Source organism: Rhineura floridana, chromosome 2 (assembly GCF_030035675.1).
Source record: "Rhineura floridana isolate rRhiFlo1 chromosome 2, rRhiFlo1.hap2, whole genome shotgun sequence".
NCBI lineage: Eukaryota > Metazoa > Chordata > Lepidosauria > Squamata > Rhineuridae > Rhineura > Rhineura floridana.
The window spans coordinates 202,453,529-202,469,532 of record NC_084481.1 but is presented as its reverse complement, the minus strand read 5'-3'; the positions used below and the strand labels follow the sequence as shown (position 1 = coordinate 202,469,532).

Genomic DNA, 16,004 nt, shown 5'->3' with positions numbered 1-16,004 from the left:
GCTTCCCTGCTTCTGCTATAGACCTACACACTCACCTCACTGGGGATGTAAGTATATAGAATTAGACAAAAATCTCTTTTTTAAACAGAAATGCAGCATCCAGGACCATTCAACCATCTTCTTTGATGTGTGCAGGTGTTTTGTTTAACACAGGACAGCCTTTCCCAACCAGTGTGCCTCCAGATGTTGTTGGACCACAATTCCCATCTTTCCTGACTATTGGCAATGCTGGCTGAGGCTGATGGGAGTTGTGGTCCAACAACATCTGGAGGCACACTGGTTGGGAAAGGCTGACATAGGAGCACGGGAATCAAATTACTGGTCCATCCAGCTCACTGTTGTCTATTCTGATGGGGAACAGCTTCCAGGATGTTAGGCAGGGAACATTCCCAGACCTACCTGGACAATAGCAAGGATTGAAACTGGGACCTTCTACATGCAAGGCAGATGCTTTACCACTGAGCTATGGTCCTTCTAATGTTTAAGATACATGCACAAAATTCCCCATATGCATACTGTTCTACAAAAGGCCTATTCAGGCCTTCATTCGTAAATTAACACACAAGATAGGAAGAGCATGCACGAGTGTGCTCAACTATTGTCCCTATCACCATCTGCTGGTTCAAGGTGGGCTGACAACTCTGTTTATATTAGGGAAGCCTGCTCTACACACGGAGGCTCCCACACATTTTGGGTCCCTGGTTTTATCAGGTTCCAAAACATGCAGTGGGGTGTGTGTGGAGCTGAGGCACTCATGCATGTTCTTAGCCCATACCTTACTTTAATCTGCTGTCTCCCAAACCCTTTTAAACAATATGAATTGAATGTTTAAGCATGGCAGCATATTTATTTTTTAAGAAGTGGGACATTTCTTTCTTTTCTTTCTTTCTTTAACTAAGTTGTTATTTAAAAGTACTACAAACAATTCTCGACAATTGATCACATTGCTGAACCCTGCCATAGGCACTTATGCAATTTTGTTTCAAAACCCAAAGATTTAAAATTTTCAAATATTACCAAGAATTCAGTTAAATGTAATCCATACAAAGCATCTTGACTTACAAATATTATTTGTTTAAACTATTTATACACCAGTGAACCTCACAAAGCAGTTGTTGTAAACATATAACAATAAGCAGCCATTAAAACTATATCATAAACAGCGAAGACTCATAGCAAGGTGGCCCTTAGGTAACCTTGTGGTGGCTTTTGGGAAGTAGGCAGGCAGTCTTCTGAGGAAAAAAAAGTCAACATCTTCCTGGAAAATATGTAGGCAACTTGACAATAGGATAGAGTGGGTCATAATACCACCATACCATCGCTACCTGTCACTAAGCACCACAGTTTCAACAAGCTACTCATTCTCTTTTGGTTTTGTGAGGTTATAGTACTTATTGTAGGCAGCTGATGCCCGTTACCATCTGAAACAGATTGTGTGGATCACTGTGATCACCGAAAAGAATGGAGAGAACAGGAATACAGGGGAAAAAAACATGTCAGCTTGACCCTGTTCTCTCTGCTTCTCAGAGTTTTCTGCAGGTACATTAATCAAAAGCCAACTGTTGGTGAGGAGCACGTCTGTGGACTGTAGTTTTTTGCAGTTTCATTAGTTATTTAGAATAGTGCTAATGGATTTAGCCAGACGTGCTAAAAATTAAGAGTGGTGCTAACAGAGTTGGGATGATGATGATAATGGCGATGATGATGATGATGATGATAAGCAGCAGAGCAAAGTGACTGACATAATCCAGATTACATGAATGCATGAAGCTGCTTTATACTGTTCAGACCATTGGTTCATGCCTACTTCAAATGGCCTTTCAGGCTCTCAGAAGAGTTCTTCCTAGCTCTGCTGCTTGAGAGTGAGTCCTGAGCTAACACTCTCAAATGAGAACTTCAGAGTTAAAGGTTGGGAATGCCGCAATGGTTATGGTCTTCTTCCACTATTGAAGGCACTATATCCCTGAATACATGTTTCTGGGAAGCAAATGTGGGAGAGTCCTGTTGTGCTGAGGTCCTGCATGCTGGTTTCCCATAGGCATCTGTTTGGCCACTGTGGGAACAGAATGCTAGACCTGATCCAACAAGGTTCTTCTTATGCTTTTATGATGCAAAGTTTGGATCCTCAGAAAATGTAGGCAATTTCTGGGGAGCAAGAATTCTTTAAAACATTTTTGTGGGGGGGGTCATCATTTGTGGGGGCAAAGGCAGTAGAGACTTCCTTGGTGGCTACTAGTTGGAGGCTTCTGTCCCCCCCCCACCTGGTTTCCCAGATAGAGGCTGTGGGCACACTAGTCTTTTTAAAAGTAGCTAGAATAGTTTTTCTGGCTGTGTTTTGAAGTGACACTGTCCTCTGCTGGCCACACCTTCCTTCCCTACTGCTGCCTTCAGACCTTTCAGGACTGCCCACAGCCTGTATAGGCCAAGCAAGGACCCCGCTCCCAAAAAGGTACTAGTCATCCCCTAGCGAAGCCCACATTGCTTTAGGATGGGAGGAATGGCATGGAAGAAGGTTGTCTTTGGGGTGGCTTATAGACTCTGATTCCAGCCTTTCTCTGATTGGGTTTTCTAACTCACATGGCTCCCCGTGCCCCCTTCAGGAGTGAATCAAAAGGAAGGGAGGGGGTGGAGGCAAATACAACTTTCTCCTAGGAGTAGGAATGACACTGTCATATTTCCACTTACCACTTTAGAGAAATTTCATAACCTCCCCCCATATTTAAACTAGGCTACATGAATTCAGATAAGCAGGCAGTATAAGATCTCCCATGAAGAAAGCATACCTGTTTAACATTTACCGTGGGTTCTAACAGGTGTTATACTGTCAAAAAATATTTAAGGAGGGGGAAAAAACAATTGAGCGAGAGGTTACAGCATGAATCAAACAGAGTGGATGCATCTGCTGGAATCAAAATGACCTCAACTCATTTTTCCTTTGAAATTTCTAGGAGATAATAGGCAACAATCCAATCATGAAGCAAAGGTACTAAACAGGCTGTTTAGGCAGCAAGAATTTATAAGGCTCATTTAAACTAAGGGAAAAGATGCATTAGACATTCAAGGCAAGGCTTCTGAGATCACAAAATCCGTCTCTTTCCCTCTAATATACATGGCCGTCTGAGTGCCTTTCGTGCCCATGTCTGCCTGTCTTAGACTTTCTCTCTCTTTGTGCCTCTCCCACACTTGGCTTAGGAAAGAATGCATGCATGTGTGGGTGTGAGAAAGGGAGACACGGGAAGCTGTGTGCCCCTGGTTTTTGTACTGCACATGCGTGTATAAAGAAAGAGTGAGGAAGGGGGCTGATGCTGCGGTTTCTAATGCAGGGAACAAAAAAGCAGTAGGCTCTCTTTCCCTCCACCCACTCACATTTTTTTTTAAAAAAATATATTTACCTTTCATTGCTTCGGTGCCTTTCTAACAATAGATTCCCATTTCAAACCTGAATCCAGGCTGCTGCGTGCCTGTCGAAATAGGGAGGGAGGCGGGGGTGGTAAGGAAAGTGGTCATACTATTTACTTGATTTTAGAAACATAGGAAGCTGCCATAGCGAGTCAGACCCATTGGTCCATGTAGATCAGTGTTGTCTATACTGACTGGCAGTGGCTCTCCAGGGTGTCAGGCATGGTTCTCTCCTAGCCCTGCCTGGAGATGCCAGGGATTGAACCTGGGACCTTCTGCATGCAAGGCAGATACTATTCCTCTGAGCTATGGCCCGTACCAATTTTACTCCTTGGAAAAAAACCCTTTTTCTTCAACATCCCCTCCCCTGTAGCCTTTCTCATCTCTCTCTTGTGCATCCCTTCCAGTCCATATGTCCAAAATACCTCCCCTTTGTCCTTCTGTTTGTTCTGCAAATGGGGCTGGTATACATCTCCCCCTCCCCAGCAAGTCTGGTGTAGATTTCTTTTTCTCTGTGCTTCCAAGAACTTCCCTCCCTCCCTCCCTCCCTCCATTCCTCCTCTCACTCCAAAATTTCCCCCTCCACCTCTTCCTCTCTTCTGCAAGTCTGGCATGCAAGTATCTTATTCCAGTGCTATATTCAGCTTAAGATAAGAATTTGGGCTCTGTAGCTTAAGATAAGCTTTGCTAGAGGTTGGCCCCGTTGAAAATGAATTAAAATTTAGAATTTACAAGCAGAATAAGTTTATAAGTCTGGTGTTCTGATAATACCTAAGAATAGTGATTGCACTTGGTGCTTGACTGTATTATTTTGATTAAAGTAGCCCGGCACTACTTGTGATCGACTAAGACAAATGCAAACCAGCAGCCAAACACTGAGGCAGACCACATGCTGGACAACCTCTGCTTGCTTATTTTTTTTTCTTCAGGCTTAGGAAGGAAACAAAATCAAGAGTCCTAGTAGGCTGCAAAAAATACATGGCTAATGGTCTTTGTTTGCCTGTGCAGATATATATAAAAACAAGGGTTGTCCAGGCCTTTATTTGAAAGGCTGTCTGCAGTAGTATAGTGGCAAATTCAGAAGTGCAGGGTCCCTTCATGTTAATCACAGCCATCCCCCCTCCCCAGTAGAGTGGAGCTGAGAATGAGATGCCTAGGAATCAATAAGCATGAAAGAGGAGAGTGTTAGCTACTGAGAAGTGTCTTCTCAGTGTTTGACTCACTTCTTTTCATTGGCTTCTAACCACAGGAAAGGACAAGGAAGCATGTTAGAAGACACTCTTCAATGGCTAACACACTCCCCTTACATGCTGATTGGCTTGTAGGATGCTAGAGACATAGGGGCCCTGCTGTGACCCTGTTTCCAAAAAAGTAAGACCCCCTAAGACACTGCATGACTACACCCCTGGGTGTCTGATCCAAGACCAGTTTGGAGGTGAAATAACCCCAAGAAGCTTTGAAGTGCATCAACAGTTAGCATCTGGACAGCAGACTCAGCAGGCACAAAGGTCAACTAGGCTGCTTCACAATGCATTTTATTCTATTAATCTGACGATTTCTTACCTTGCAATTTGTGCATTTTATTTGATTTTATCAAATTTGCAGATGATATAAAATTGGGAGGGATAGTTAATGGCCTGGAAGACAGAAACAAAATTTAAAGTGATCTTGATAGGCTGGAGCATTGGGCTGAAGACAACAGAATGAAATTTAACAAGCATAAGTGCAAAGTTCTATACCTAGGAAAAAGAAACCAAATGTACAGATATAAGATGGGGGATACTTGGCTCAGCAATACTATATGTGAGGAGGTGAGTATGAGCAACAGTGAGACGTGGCTACAAAAAAGGCAAACGCTGTTTTAGGCTGCATTAACAGAAGTAGCATTTCCAGATCACATAAAGTACTATTTCCCCTCTATTTGACCCTGGTTAGGCCTCATCTTGAGCACTGCATCCAGTTCTAGACACCACATTTTAAGAAGGATGCAGACAAACTGGAACACTTTCAGAGAATGGCAGCAAGGATGATCAGGGGACTAGAAACAAAGCCCAATGAGGACAGACTGAAAGAACTGGGCATGTCTAACATTGAGAAGAGAAGACTGAGGGAAGATATGATCGCACTCTTCAAGTACTTGAAAGGTTGCCACACAGAGGAGGGCCAGGATCTCTTCGTTATCATCCCAGAGTGCAAGGCATGGAATAATGGGCTCAAGTTACAGGAAGCCAGATTTCGATTGAACATAAGGAAAACTGCCTAGCTGTCTGAGCGGTACGACAATGGAACCAATTACCTAGGGAGGTGGTGGGCTCTTCAACGCTGGAGGCCTTCAAGAGGCAGCTGGACAGCCACTTGTTGGGTATGCTTTAAGTTGGATTCCTGCACTGAGCAGGAGGGTGGATTTAATGGCCTTATAGACCCCTTCAAAATCTTCCATTCTATGATCCTATGATCTTTTACATGGCATAAAAGCTACTTCCAGAAATCTAGTGGAATCTAGTGGAAGTTTAGCACTCATTTCCATGATAAAAATTCCCAGAAATAATCCATTTGCAAGCTTAGGAACACCCAGAAAATCATGGGAGTTTTGCACTAGCTGCAGCCACTCATGTGACAGGCATTCAAGCATGCAATGTATTCCTACCCTCTAGGCATGCATATTGTACCAGCTAGTCCAGCGTAGGCACGGGTAGCAGCTTCCCCTTCCTCCATTTCTGCCTCTGCCTCCTCAGGTAGATCAATAAGTTTTGGACGGCTGTTTTTAAAATAACAATCAAAGCCTGAAGATACAGCTGTATGAGGTTTAATAAAACTATAAACTCCATTGTTTTAGAAGCTCAACTGCACTCTGTAGCTGAGGAACTACAGGTATGTGGGCATAAGGGATGAAGTTAGCTGCCTAGTACTGATCCACTTGTATTCCAACAGTCCATCATTCAGTTGTGATCCACCCTTTTTTTGTTCCCAATTGCTTTGGTACTGTGGGCTTTTTTGGTGATTCAATCCACGGTTTTATTTATTTATTTTTTGGGGTGGCAAAAAAATTCATAATTTTTAACATAAATGCTTATGTAAGTGATCACGGTGTTCCACGTGTTTCCCCCCTATTTACATATCAATGAGGTGAGGAAGATAATCGCCTCTGTGTCTGTCTCTTGCCTCTAGCTGACTAATGTGCTGCTTAGTGATTCCCCTTTCTTTCGCTATTCACTATTCTTGAATTAGTTTGTCAGCAGCCTTGCAGCAGCATCACCCCACCATTATATTCTCTCGCTCTCGCTCGCTCGCTCTCGCTCTCGCTCACACACACACACACACACACACAATTTAGCACACACAGAGAGAGAGAGAGAGAGACCTTGATAAGCTGAGGACAGCAGCAATGAAAGTGGGGCGGGGATGGGGTGGGTAACATGGGTCAGTCTGTCTCATCATCACCATGTTTCCTGCGCAAGAGGATGGAGATTCAGAATGCTCTGAGCTGTCTTGTTTGAAAAACATGAAATTGCAGGATGATTTGACAATTAACATTAATGACATATATAGGCTAGGGCAGGCCAGACAGCCAATATTTTTTGCATTGTATGGCGGATAATACAATTTTTTTCATAATATAAAATGGACCAATGGCAATTGTTATCATATCTACACTGTTACGAATGCAGGAACTCTGAGGAAATTACAAACATCATTACGTAAAATAGGAGGGGAAATGTGAAAAAAATCCTGTGCTGATTGCAGCTGCAGCTGCAAAATCCCTGCCGATTACACCTGCGACTGGCCACAAGAAATCGCTGCCGGTCCTAAAAGATAGCGGACTGTTGAATTCAGTCAGAATTTGGTACTAAGTCCAATTTAGCAGATATTCTGCCCCATCCCTAGAGGGCATACACCAGCAGAAATGAAGGGGGGGAAGCCCTCTCTCTCTGCAGTGAATTATGAGGGAACTACAGTCTGCATGTGTATAATGGGTGAGGGACGAAAACAAGTTGTAAACTGCCCAGAGAGCTTTGGCTGTGAGGCGGTATATAAATGCAATAAATAATAATAGATAATTATAATAATAACAAGACATTCATTGCATTAGTGTGAAAGACATTTGGGCGAAATGCCAATATACTGGCCAAAAAAGTTGCAGTCCCTTAATACAGCAGGTACTGCAATGTGATAGGAATTTTAGAAATCAGGACAATAGCAAAACTGACACAATAAGTCCCATGTGTGAAAGCAGCCCTAGGCACAGTCTTCCCCACTATGGTATTATGGTACTGAATTACAAATTTAAATCTATACATATACATTAGCATACGCAAATTTTATGCAAGTCTGTGCCACCTTTTTTTGGTGATGCATATCCTCTTTTCCGTGAAGTCTTCCTAAAAAAATAACCCTGCCTCCCCTTCCCTCCCCTTCTTCTGTTTTCTCTGTATTCGGTTTTTTATTGTAAAATTACAAGCACCTCAGGGCAGGGACCTGTCCTCCTGTAGTACTATACAAAGTACTATACACGGTCATGAAGACTTATTATTATTAAACAAGGAACATCTAGCAACTCTCACACTGACCTCTTATTTTCAACTGTGCAGGGCTGAGATGATTTTTCAAATGCAATCAAATATCACAATTTATTTGGATTTACGTGCACATTTGGAATTAGGAATCAATCTTTTCTGGGAATAAAAAATAATAGTCTAGAAAGAGGGCTCCTGTTTATGTGTAGGGTAGGTTGTCAGGGAGAAAAATATTTTATATATTGTCAACATTTTTGGATCAACATTTGATATTCATTAATTCACTATTTTTATAACTTGTGACTCATTGATTTTAATACATTTATCACTTCCACAGAAGAATACTTCTGTGAAGTAGAAACTCATGTTTAAACAGTTTGTTTAGCTGTTTAATGGATTGATCAAGGAATCAAACTAATTGAATTTGAACTTTGACTTTGTTTGAAATCAAAGTAACTAACAATCATAACATGAATTTCTTGTATATATTCACTAATAGGCAAAAAACCTTGCGGTTTAAGAACATACCTACAGCCAACAGATATTTCTATCAAACTTTAAAAAGCAGAGAAATTGGGCAGCTATAGTAGGTAGGAGACCTGACCTCCTCTCTGAGATATTGTACTGCCCTACAAATTTGTCAAAATGCAAACACAATTTGGGTTGGTCTTTCACAATCCAATCCACTTCCTGTGTAGTTTGGAAGAATTTGGTAACATGTGCCTCTGAGCATATGGTGAGTGGTGGCAACACCAGCCATGTCCAAAGATGGAGAATTACATTTTTGTATGTTTGTTGGTGTTCTTCTTACTTTCTTTTCTGTGTTACTAGTGTTTCTACAGAGAATCTAAACTAGAAAATTATTATACAGCCACAAGAGTGGCTGTATACTATAGTCAGCATGGACTTTTCACATTCTGCAATGTTACCCCCCCCCCATGATGGGAAGCATCAGAATAGCATGGGGGGTATTTTCAATTTAACATTGCAGAATGCAAAAAATCCATGCTGACTATAGTATTCTTGTGGCTGTATAATTCCCAGACTGTTAAATGTGTCCAAAGACTTGTTCATGGAGGTAGTAGTGTTTCATCAGCACTTCTTCCTCTTCCTCTGCTGCTGTATTTTGCTATAAAGAACCCAGGATATGTATATGTCATAATAGGTCAATACAAGAGACTAGCATTGTAATGGCATTTGGATGGGGCTTGGGGAAGAGTACCCTGGATAAGAAGCATAGCTCAAAAGGCATCTGGGAGCAGAGACAGGGACACTCTTTTGAGATCCAGCCCAGCAGTTTGGGGCATGGAATTGAACTGAACCTAAATGCACATCAGTTCCAGAGAATTTTCAGTGAATTAGAACTGAACCCAAACCTCAGAACTCTTGCTTGCCTTGAACTTCAACTACACCCTTAAACCCAAATCTGGTAAGCAGATTCAAAACCAGATTTAATAAAGGTTAAATCACAACTTATATTAACCTTTCTTTTCTTTTCTTTTCTTTTCTTTAAATGTGCTTAGAACTGGTTGCTGTCTTCAGAAATTGCAGCTGTGAGAAAGCCTGGTCCAGACTGGGACCACAGCATGACCCTCATGAGGAGGGCAGAAGAAGGGCAACATCTGATACTAGTGCCAAGATCAACTGAAGGCAATATATAATTTAGGGGCAGGAGGCCAAAAAGATACTCTGCAACCCACAGATCACTGACGATCCACATCCCCTTGCTTATTTAAATTCAGTTGCCAATTTGCTGAACGGCTTGTTCCATTATCAACTTGAATATGCCCTTTCCCATAGCAGCCAATTGATGCACTGCGTGCCAATGAAGTGAACTCTTCCTTGCTGAGACAAATTGAGAAGATGAGCATTCTAAATATTCCTGCCAACACACATGCAAAAATAATTTTTACTAATCTGGTAAAGAAAACATTGAACAGTTAAACTATAAACAAATTAAATGCATTACATTCTCTGCTATGGTTCTAAAATCATCTGAGCTTGAAATTAAGATTGGCAATCCATGAATGCATTTGGCAAAGGAATATTAACTATTAATTGTTCAATTTTCCAATAACCAATCAGAAGCTGGCATTGTTAATAACTCTCTTTGCACATTCTCTAAAAGGTGTGTTGCGCAGCTGCTCAGAAAGTTTTTCTAAATTTGAATGGAGTTTTCAAATATACACTCTTCACTGCCTGCTCTTGCTTTGACTTCTTTGTCTTCTTTCAAATTCACCATTCAACCCTGATGCAGCAGTGGGCTGCATGAGGGCCAATAAGCTGAAGATGAATCCCAACAAGATGGAAGTCCTGTGGCTGGATGTTTCTCTGTTCTGGACAAGGTTGCACTCCTCCCACCGCAAAATGCAGGCGCATAATCTGGGGGTGCTCTTTGATCCAGCTTTGTCACTGGAGGCACAAGTGGTCTTTTACAAGCTTTGGCTATGAGCATTGCTGGACAGAGATAGCCTTGACACTGTGTCTCAGGCATTGGCAAACTCAAGACTGGGCAACAGTAATGAACTCTATGTGTGGCTGCCCTTAAGGATGGTTCAGAAGTTGCAGCTAGGGCAGAATATGGTGGTTAGGTTGCTGGGTGGAACATCTTGCTGGATACATATTATACCACTCTTAAAAGAGCTCTACTAGTTTCCAATATGGTACCAGGCCAGGTTTCAGGTTTCAGTTTTGCCTTATAAAACCCTAAATAACTCGGGACTGAGCTGTCTGAGGGAGTGCCTTCTCCATATTGACCTGCCTGATCACTAGGATCATCTGGTGAGGCCCTGATGCTGTGCCACAATGTACAGAGACACATTTGACAGCAAGTAACAGGATGGCCTTTTCAGACATGGTGCCTTCTTTTTGGAACCACTTCCCCTCTGAATTAAGGCAGGCACCAGCATTGATGGTGTTTCAGTATCTGCTACAAAAGTGATTTATTCTTGCAAGCCTTTGCTGAACATTGATACCAGTTGACCATAATAATGGCAGAGCAATCCAAACCCCTGATCCACCATGCTGGAGGGGGTTTGGAAGGGTTGGAGGTGTCCACCCAGCCCTGTCCAGTGCAAATATTCTGACTTAGTATAAGGCAGTACTCCCAAGGAAACTTTCCTGTAATTTGATGTCCATAACTTGCAAATGCATGAGAAAGCAGGGAGCACAAAACACTATTATCAGTGGCTGGGATATGTTTTTGTGTTATATGCCCTGGCTCCTATGGATCAGAAAGGTCCACAGGATTCCATGCAAAGGACAAGTGGAGATCCAGCTCATTTGCCCACCACCTAAGCCACCTTTTCCTGTGGAGGCCCCACACCTCTGGAACGCCTTACCTGTTGACATCCAGAAGTCTACAGCAATTGCTTTGGAAAGCTGTGAAAACCTCTCTGTTTCAGGTGACTTAGGATCATAGAAAGCTATCTGATACTGAGTCAGACCATTGGTCTATCTAGCTCAGAATTGTCTACATTGACTGGGAGTGTTCTCCAGGGTTTCAAGCAAGGGACATTCACATCTCTATCTGGAGATGCCAGGGGTTGAACCTGAGGCCTCGTGCTTCAAAACAGATACTCTACCACTGATCTGTATGTATTAGGTAGACAACATTGTTCAGCTTTTGCTGCTGAATTTTCTGATCTGTATTATTTGAATTTGGGGTTGTGGGGAAGAGTCTATTCTATTACAGTTGATGTACTCTTACTTGAGTTGTTAAGTTGTCTTGGAGGGATTTTTATTTGGATAGGTGGCATATAATTCTTTTTAAAATATCAGTGCATACATATTCACCATACCTGTTGACTAGAATCAGGAATGGGATGGATAAAGGTGAATTAAAAACAACAACTAGATAAAGGCACTTAAAAAGCTAAATGAGAGGGGCATAGTAAGTCCTACACATATTTACTCCTAAGCTCCACTGTGTTCACATGTTCAACTGGAGCCAGCTCTATTCCAAGTATCTTCCATCTGAGTGATAAAGCTCATGTATACAAGGGATGCTGCTCCCACCCTTTAGTGGGGACAAACCTATCACATACACCTTTTTGAGAGAAGACTTGAGTTGGTCTCTCCCAGAGGGAGAGGGCATTGGGGATCCCATGGGATAGAGTGCCAAGGCAGAAACCAGGCTGCGATTTAAGCCTGCTCTGCCTCCTCTACTTCCTTTCTCCACCCTCCCTCCTTCGACAGTCTGGGCTTTTTACTAGTTGCCCTTTTCCAGGAGCTGGGGAGGATTTTTTGGGGGGGGGGAGGGAGCCCCTTATTGGCCTTTGGGACTCCTCTTCTTTGCCTACTCCACTGTGCAGGGTTCTTTGATTTATTATTGATGTCTGCACTTATTTGGTCTGTTTGGCATTCAGTGGGGGTAAGTAAGAGAATTTAAGCACTTAATTGACAGGCACTCTGAGACATCACTGGGTTCAGGGCATTCTTGACTGACCCTCCACAGCCTTTGTCTTGGGGGGTGTCCTTGGGGCTGCCCTTTAGGCCTGGCACACATACTTTGGTGAACACTGGACAGCAGGGCCCGGATGCGCACATTGGGTCCACATACCCAAGGCTCACTTAGCAGGGAGGAAGACTTTTCTCCCAATACTTGGCTGGGGAGCTCCAGAATTCAGTTGTTTACATGCCCAGGGGAGTGGAGGGAGGCTTCCCTCATAGACGTTAATTCAAACCCACAGGTCCTTACTTGCATCATTTGGCAGATCTTCCATTGTTATATTTGAATAAATATGACCTTTCCACCTTTACTTTCTCACACAAGTCTTCTTCCAGAGTGTATTAGCAATAAGAACATATGAACATAAGAAGAGCCTGCTGGATCAGGCCAGCTGCCCATTCATTCCAGCATCCTGTTCTCACAGTGGCCAACCAGGTGCCCGGGGGAAGCCCGCAAGCAGGACCCGAGTGCAAGAACACTCTCCCCTCCTGAGGCTTCCGGCAACTGGTTTTCAGAAGCATGCTGCCTCTGACTAGGGTGGCAGAGCACAGCCATCATGGCTAGTAGCCATTGATAGCCCTGTCCTCCATGAATTTGTCTAATCTTCTTTTAAAGCCATCCAAGCTGGTGGCCATTACTGCATCTTGTGGGAGCAAATTCCATAGTTTAACTATGTGCTGAGTAAAGAAGTACTTCCTTTTGTCTGTCCTGAATCTTCCAACATTCAGCTTCTTTGAATGTCCACGAGTTCTAGTATTATGAGAGAGGGAGAAGAACTTTTCTCTATCCACTTTCTCAATGCCATGCATAATTTTATACACTTCTATCATGTCTCCTCTGACCCGCCTTTTCTCTAAACTAAAAAGCCCCAAATGCTGCAACCTTTCCTCGTAAGGGAGTCGCTCCATCCCCTTGATCATTCTGGTTGCCCTCTTCTGAACCTTTTCCAACTCTATAATATCCTTTTTGAGATGAGGCGACCAGAACTGTACACAGTATTCCAAATGCGACCGCACCATAGATTTATACAATGGCATTATGATATCAGCTGTTTTATTTTCAATACCTTTCCTAATTATCGCTAGCATGGAATTTGTCTTTTTCACAGCTGCCGCACACTGGGTCGACATTTTCATCATGCTGTCCACTACAACCCCGAGGTCTCTCTCCTGGTCGGTCACTGCCAGTTCAGACCCCATGAGCGTATATGTGAAATTCAGATTTTTTGCTCCAATATGCATAATTTTACACTTGTTTATATTGAATTGCATTTGCCATTTTTCCGCCCATTCACTCAGTTTGGAGAGGTCTTTTTGGAGCTCTTCACAATCCCTTTTTGTTTTAACAACCCTGAACAATTTAGTGTCATCAGCAAACTTGGCCACTTCACTGCTCACTCCTAATTCTAGGTCATTAATGAACAAGTTGAAAAGTACAGGTCCCAATACAGATCCTTGCAGGACTCCACTTTCTACAGCCCTCCTTTCCCCTTCACAATATATTGCCTGTGGTGGAATTACCTGCGGGGTTTTTTCCCTTTTTCTTTTTTTGAAAGAGTTCCAATAATGCCCTTCTTTCAGTCTGGCAAAATTGTTCAGAGTACTGAAGGAGACCTGCAGTTGCATATGGACATACTTGATATTTCACTCTATTTGATATCACATATTTGGTAATTAATGATATTTGCTATTTGACAGGTAATGCTATTTGATACTGATGTATTAGTAGTAGTAGTATTTAATAGTCCACGTATAATCTACAAGTTGCTATTTTTGTCATTTATATTTGCCATTTCAGATATTCATTATATAGTAATCAGAGCCGAGTATCTGAAGGTGGTAGTCTATATTTGATTTTAATATTTAAAATAAACATTGGCTTGATGTAGTCATACATCCCAGGTAATTCTTTGCCTTCTGTGGAGCTTCATTTTTATCTGTGATTGACAAACGTATCACACTGAGATGCATATATTTTACTTTTTCTTTAACTGGATGGTGAACCCTACTATGATTTTTGAGGTGGGCAATCCTGCTAAATTTCACTGGTTCTAGAAATCTTGTTGGCTTGTAAATAAGCATGAACAGAAAAAGATGTGAATGGAAAACATGCCTTGTCAGATGCAAAAGAATCATGTTGTTCAGCCTTTGTCAACCTGGTGCCCTTAGCCCCAGCCAGTGTCTGGGACTGACAGGAATTGTAGTCTAAAATGTATGGAGGACAAAAGGTTGGTGAAGACTAAAATTGCTTTTAATTTGGATTCTCATGTACCTCTTTGACCAATACTGTGTCAAAAATATTGTTCACTGGAGAACTCTATTATTGGCATGTTTGCCATAAGATACAATGAGGTATAATACAGCCATGAGAGTGGCTGTATACTATAGCCAGCGTGGATTTTTCACATTCTGCAATGTTAAACTGAAAATACCCCCAATGCCATTCTGATGCTTCCCATAAGCTCATTTCAAACCTTACAAAACTTATAGTCCTGAACTCAGAGATGCTTGCTTAACAACCCTCTCTATTTTCATGGTGATACACAAAACAGAGAGAATAGAGAGTTCAAAGTCTAAAGAGAGAGAGAGAAAAAATACCAGACCCCTCTTGGACTTCTTTCTGTCAGAGTTCTCATAATCTGTTGAAATTCACAGAGGACCTATAATCCTATTACTGACCTTGCTCCATACACTGACCTTCATCTTCTGCAGTTTAAAAGTTTTAAAAATGTCTGACTGATTTTTAATTAATTTAATACATTTTGCATTGAACTGAATGATTGTGACAGGCATGCTCAGTAAGAACCAACTGTCAGAGTTCTAAAAGCCAGACTCACAGCTGCTGGGCTTGCCTAATCAGGGGCCACACCAACACCAGACTTTGATTTCAGTGACACAGTCATGGCTTCCCTCAGAGAATCCTGGGAAGTGTAGTTTGTGAAGGGTGCTGAGAGGAGACTCCTATTCAACTCCAGTGGCCAGACTGGTTTAATAGTCAGCCACTCTGATTGAAGGTCTATGTCAGCTCTACACTGCATCAGCAGTGTCAGGGGGGGGCTGGAAATTCCTGGGTCTTTGGCAGGGAAGGAAAGTCCTTAGCCAGCAGTCGGGTTGTAAATCTGCCAGGCCTATCCAAAGCGTACTTGCTGAGTCAGAAGTCCAGAAGCGAGGTAAGTGGAGGTCCGGGATCAATTGCCAAGGAGGTCAGTCAAAGAGATGCTGCAGGGAAACTAGGTCTACACAAAGCCACGCCTGACGTTGCAGTCAGCAACAAGCTGCAGCCAAGGTGTGCCTTATAAAGAGCAGGATGGACAGCAGGTGTGAGCCCTCAGCGTTTGGGCCTTAAGTGGACAGGCCTGCCTCTCTTCTGCCTGACCTTCTGCTGTCTACGTTCTGTAGGTGAGGGGGGAGTATCCTGTTCACTGGCTGTGTCTGGCTGCAGGGCCTCTGCTGTCCCTGGGGTGCTCTGCAGCTGAGGGGCAGAAGGAGCTGGATTCTCAGGAGGCTCCTCCGTGTCTCCTGCTGCTCCTGGGTCTGCTGCTGTTACTCCCGAGTCGTCCTCATCTGAGGAGTCCTCTGACGGGGCCATGACAGTCTATGAGGGGAACATGATGTATGTCAGCACCCTTCACTAACTATACT

General features: G+C 42.7%; 1 protein-coding gene across 1 annotated transcript in view; it reads left to right on the top strand.

The window, feature by feature from the left end:
* LOC133377580 (uncharacterized) overlaps positions 1–11,969 on the top strand; it is an 87,736-nt gene extending 75,767 nt beyond the window's left edge. The window contains exon 4 of the transcript XR_009760741.1: positions 9,437–11,969. The gene's annotated coding sequence lies outside the window, so the exon portion shown is untranslated. The remainder of the gene's footprint in view (positions 1–9,436) is intronic.
* Positions 11,970–16,004: the final 4,035 nt, after the last annotated feature.